Raw genomic sequence first — 6,043 nt, 5'->3', positions numbered from 1 at the left:
TCAAATATGGTAAGGTAATTTGTAAGACAATGATCATGCTTCATCATGAATATTGTGAGTTGTCGTTAAACGCTGTTGCCGTGGCAACGCGTCATTCGCCATGAAAAATGAAGCTTATTTTTCTGTGGCTTAGGATGCTCAACAAGCCTTGGAACTTTGCACAGGTGTCATAGGTGATGGAAATAAATATTTCATATGGCGTTTTGGCTTGACCCTTTCAAATTGCCTCGATAGCGCCCCCTACAAATATTCAAAAACGCAGCCCCAGCGCTACGTTTGACCTACATGTATGCAATTTGGTAGGCAAGTGTATCATATGAAGACATAAAAAAAAATGTCGTGGGACCATGCTCTAAAATTTTAAAGTTACTTTTTTAGTAACTTTACTTTTAAAGTAACTTTTTTAGTTACTTTACTTATTTAGTTACTTTTAAAGTTACTTTACTTTTAAAGTTACTTTTTTAGTTACTTTACTTTTAAAGTTACTTTTTTAGTTACTTTTCTTTTGTAGTTACTTTTAAAGTTACTTTACTTTTAAAGTTACTTTTTTAGTTACTTTACTTTTTTAGTTACTTTACTTTTAAAGTTACTTTTTAGTTACTTTACTTTTTTAGTTACTTTTAAAGTTACTTTACTTTTAAAGTTACTTTTTTAGTTACTTTACTTTTTTAGTTACTTTTAAAGTTACTTTACTTTTAAAGTTACTTTTTTAGTTACTTTACTTTTTAGTTACTTTACTTTTAAAGTTACTTTATTAGTTACTTTACTTTTAAAGTTACTTTTTTAGTTACTTTACTTTTTAGTTACTTTACTTTTAAAGTTACTTTATTAGTTACTTTACTTTTAAAGTTACTTTTAAAGTTACTTTACTTATTTAGTTACTTTTAAAGTTACTTTACTTTTAAAGTTACTTTTTTAGTTACTTTACTTTTAAAGTTACTTTTTTAGTTACTTTACTTTTGTAGTTACTTTTAAAGTTACTTTACTTTTAAAGTTACTTTTTTAGTTACTTTACTTTTTTAGTTACTTTACTTTTAAAGTTACTTTTTAGTTACTTTACTTTTTTAGTTACTTTTAAAGTTACTTTACTTTTAAAGTTACTTTTTAGTTACTTTATTTTTATTTGAAAAACTCTTATTCCGTATCCCTGTAGTGTTGATTCAGAGTAAGCACTGCATTAATTACAACACCTTGCACATTTGGAAAACCAAAACTACACATATCTTTAATTTCAACCAACATATAAACAGTACAGTACACTACCTTACAGGTTTGGCGAATAGAAGTCTGTGTTCAGTGCATAATGTGCATGGCATGGGAGAAGATACATTCATCACCAGGTTGACCACAGCTGGCCGCTTCACTCCTCTGTGTCGGAGCTGTCTGCTGCGTCGGTGTTGTGGGTCAGCATGTAGTTGTCGATGGAGGGGCAGTTGTGGATGGAGTAACGCAGACGCTCAACGAGGATGGCCTGGCTCGTGTAAGGGGGCAGGCGAAACAGGAAGAAGCAGGTCTGTGCAGTAGGGAGGCCGTTGACGGGCTGTAGGACATGATAGGGGGAAAAAGTTTAGTAGTTTGTACTATTGATATGTTTGCCCTCGTCAACAGGCTCGTTATTTCCGTTAGCGATGACCTCACCCTATCAACCTTGATGATTTGGAACTTCTGCGTGATATCAGCTGGGTTGGAAGGCAACCTGGACCGGCCAGAGACGAAACGGAGGAAAAGCGCTCGCTCCTCATTGGTGAACTCCTCCAGGCTACCTAATGTTCATCAGGCCTTATCCCGCCTTTCTGTCCTGCTGTAAAACTGTCACCTTACTCTCCTGATATCAAAGTCTTTTTGTACTACTGCACCTGACCTGCATATGGTTTGATTTATTTTAGGTACTGAAGTTGTAAAAGTTCCTTTTAAAAGAAAATGCCTTTTGTAAATAGTAATTACTGCAATTTAAATATTTTCCTTTATTGTTTTTATATTATGCATATAAGAACATGAAAGTGTATTTTATTACAGACGTATTGTTTTTACCTTGTTTTCATCGGTCAGTTTATGTATTGGATGCTTCTGGACTTCCGTGTGTTCAGTGAATTATGTGCAAATGCAGTAAAGTAAAGAATTTAATGATGAAACCCAATTGTGTTTTTTCAGTTTGTTCTACTGGGGTTAAAGTCGAAAAACAGTCAAAAAAGTCATTCAATCAGGAGAGACTTCATTAGAATTTCACAATAATTTATTACACATTGTACAAATGTGAATAGTGCAACGTCTTTGGCGATTGGACTCCATCCTGAAGGAAGACAATCGATGTTGATGAAGGGAGTTGCTGCGGAGTTATAAACAGCATAGTATAGGATGTCGAAAAAAGTCATGAAAAAGTCAGTGTACCATGTCGAAAAGTCATAACTTTACTTAAGTTACTTTATTTTTAAAGTTGCTCTTAAAGTTACTTTACTTTTAAAGTTACTTTTTTAGTTACTTTACTTTTAAAGTTACTTTTTTAGTTACTTTACTTTTTTAGTTACTTTACTTTTAAAGTTACTTTTTTAGTTACTTTTTCAGTTACTTTACTTTTAAAGTTACTTTTTTAGTTACTTTACTTTTAAAGTTACTTTTTTAGTTACTTTACTTTTTTAGTTACTTTTAAAGTTACTTTACTTTTAAAGTTACTTTTTTAGTTACTTTACTTTTATTTGAAAAACTCTTATTCCGTATCCCTGTAGTGTTGATTCAGAGTAAGCACTGCATTAATTACAACACCTTGCACATTTGGAAAACCAAAACTACACATATCTTTAATTTCAACCAACATATAAACAGTACAGTACACTACCTTACAGGTTTGGCGAATAGAAGTCTGTGTTCAGTGCATAATGTGCATGGCATGGGAGAAGATACATTCATCACCAGGTTGACCACAGCTGGCCGCTTCACTCCTCTGTGTCGGAGCTGTCTGCTGCGTCGGTGTTGTGGGTCAGCATGTAGTTGTCGATGGAGGGGCAGTTGTGGATGGAGTAACGCAGACGCTCAGCGAGGATGGCCTGGCTCGTGTAAGGGGGCAGGCGAAACAGGAAGAAGCAGGTCTGTGCAGTAGGGAGGCCGTTGACGGGCTGTAGGACATGATAGGGGGAAAAAGTTTAGTAGTTTGTACTATTGATATGTTTGCCCTCGTCAACAGGCTCGTTATTTCCGTTAGCGATGACCTCACCCTATCAACCTTGATGATTTGGAACTTCTGCGTGATATCAGCTGGGTTGGAAGGCAACCTGGACCGGCCAGAGACGAAACGGAGGAAAAGCGCTCGCTCCTCATTGGTGAACTCCTCCAGGCTACCTAATGTTCATCAGGCCTTATCCCGCCTTTCTGTCCTGCTGTAAAACTGTCACCTTACTCTCCTGATATCAAAGCCTTTTTGTACTACTGCACCTGACCTGCATATAGTTTGATTTATTTTAGGTACTGAAGTTGTAAAAGTTCCTTTTAAAAGAAAATGCCTTTTGTAAATAGTAATTACTGCAATTTAAATATTTTCCTTTATTGTTTTTATATTATGCATATAAGAACATGAAAGTGTATTTTATTACAGACGTATTGTTTTTACCTTGTTTTCATCGGTCAGTTTATGTATTGGATGCTTCTGGACTTCCGTGTGTTCAGTGAATTATGTGCAAATGCAGTAAAGTAAAGAATTTAATGATGAAACCCAATTGTGTTTTTTCAGTTTGTTCTACTGGGGTTAAAGTCGAAAAACAGTCAAAAAAGTCATTCAATCAGGAGAGACTTCATTAGAATTTCACAATAATTTATTACACATTGTACAAATGTGAATAGTGCAACGTCTTTGGCGATTGGACTCCATCCTGAAGGAAGACAATCGATGTTGATGAAGGGAGTTGCTGCGGAGTTATAAACAGCATAGTATAGGATGTCGAAAAAAGTCATGAAAAAGTCAGTGTACCATGTCGAAAAGTCATAACTTTACTTAAGTTACTTTATTTTTAAAGTTGCTTTTTTAGTTACTTTACTTTTAAAGTTACTTTTTTAGTTACTTTACTTATAAAGTTACTTTTTTAGTTACTTTACTTTTTTAGTTACTTTTAAAGTTACTTTACTTTTAAAGTTACTTTTTTAGTTACTTTACTTTTTAGTTACTTTACTTTTAAAGTTACTTTATTAGTTACTTTACTTTTAAAGTTACTTTTTTAGTTACTTTACTTATTTAGTTACTTTTAAAGTTACTTTACTTTTAAAGTTACTATTTTAGTTACTTTACTTATTTAGTTACTTTTAAAGTTACTTTACTTTTCTAGTTACTTTTAAAGTTACTTTACTTTTAAAGTTACTTTTTCAGTTACTTTACTTTTAAAGTTACTTTTTTAGTTACTTTACTTTTAAAGTTACTTTTTTAGTTACTTTACTTTTTTAGTTACTTTTAAAGTTACTTTACTTTTAAAGTTATTTTTTTAGTTACTTTACTTTTTTAGTTACTTTTAAAGTTACTTTACTTTTAAAGTTACTTTTTTAGTTACTTTACTTTTAAAGTTACTTTATTAGTTACTTTACTTTCAAAGTAACTTTTTTAGTTACTTTACTTATTTAGTTACTTTAAAGTTACTTTACTTTTAAAGTTACTTTTTTAGTTACTTTACTTTTAAAGTTACTTTTTTAGTTACTTTACTTTTTTAGTTACTTTACTTTTAAAGTTACTTTTTTAGTTACTTTACTTTTTAGTTACTTTTTTAGTTACTTTACTTTTTTAGTTACTTTTAAAGTTACTTTACTTTTAAAGTTACTTTTTTAGTTACTTTATTTCTATTTGAAAAACTCTTATTCCGTATCCCTGTAGTGTTGATTCAGAGTAAGCACTGCATTAATTACAACACCTTGCACATTTGGAAAACCAAAACTACACATATCTTTAATTTCAACCAACATATAAACAGTACAGTACACTACCTTACAGGTTTGGCGAATAGAAGTCTGTGTTCAGTGCATAATGTGCATGGCATGGGAGAAGATACATTCATCACCAGGTTGACCACAGCTGGCCGCTTCACTCCTCTGTGTCGGAGCTGTCTGCTGCGTCGGTGTTGTGGGTCAGCATGTAGTTGTCGATGGAGGGGCAGTTGTGGATGGAGTAACGCAGACGCTCAACGAGGATGGCCTGGCTCGTGTAAGGGGGCAGGCGAAACAGGAAGAAGCAGGTCTGTGCAGTAGGGAGGCCGTTGACGGGCTGTAGGACATGATAGGGGGAAAAAGTTTAGTAGTTTGTACTATTGATATGTTTGCCCTCGTCAACAGGCTCGTTATTTCCGTTAGCGATGACCTCACCCTATCAACCTTGATGATTTGGAACTTCTGCGTGATATCAGCTGGGTTGGAAGGCAACCTGGACCGGCCAGAGATGAAACGGAGGAAAAGCGCTCGCTCCTCATTGGTGAACTCCTCCAGGCTACCTAATGTTCATCAGGCCTTATCCCGCCTTTCTGTCCTGCTGTAAAACTGTCACCTTACTCTCCTGATATCAAAGTCTTTTTGTACTACTGCACCTGACCTGCATATGGTTTGATTTATTTTAGGTACTGAAGTTGTAAAAGTTCCTTTTAAAAGAAAATGCCTTTTGTAAATAGTAATTACTGCAATTTAAATATTTTCCTTTATTGTTTTTATATTATGCATATAAGAACATGAAAGTGTATTTTATTACAGACGTATTGTTTTTACCTTGTTTTCATCGGTCAGTTTATGTATTGGATGCTTCTGGACTTCCGTGTGTTCAGTGAATTATGTGCAAATGCAGTAAAGTAAAGAATTTAATGATGAAACCCAATTGTGTTTTTTCAGTTTGTTCTACTGGGGTTAAAGTCGAAAAACAGTCAAAAAAGTCATTCAATCAGGAGAGACTTCATTAGAATTTCACAATAATTTATTACACATTGTACAAATGTGAATAGTGCAACGTCTTTGGCGATTGGACTCCATCCTGAAGGAAGACAATCGATGTTGATGAAGGGAGTTGCTGCGGAGTTATAAACAGCATAGT

The sequence above is a fragment of the Pholis gunnellus genome (assembly GCF_910591455.1).
Source record: "Pholis gunnellus genome assembly, chromosome: 12".
Classification (NCBI taxonomy): Eukaryota; Metazoa; Chordata; class Actinopteri; order Perciformes; family Pholidae; genus Pholis; species Pholis gunnellus.
The sequence above is the reverse complement of the archived record's forward strand: the minus strand, read 5'-3'. Positions refer to the sequence as shown.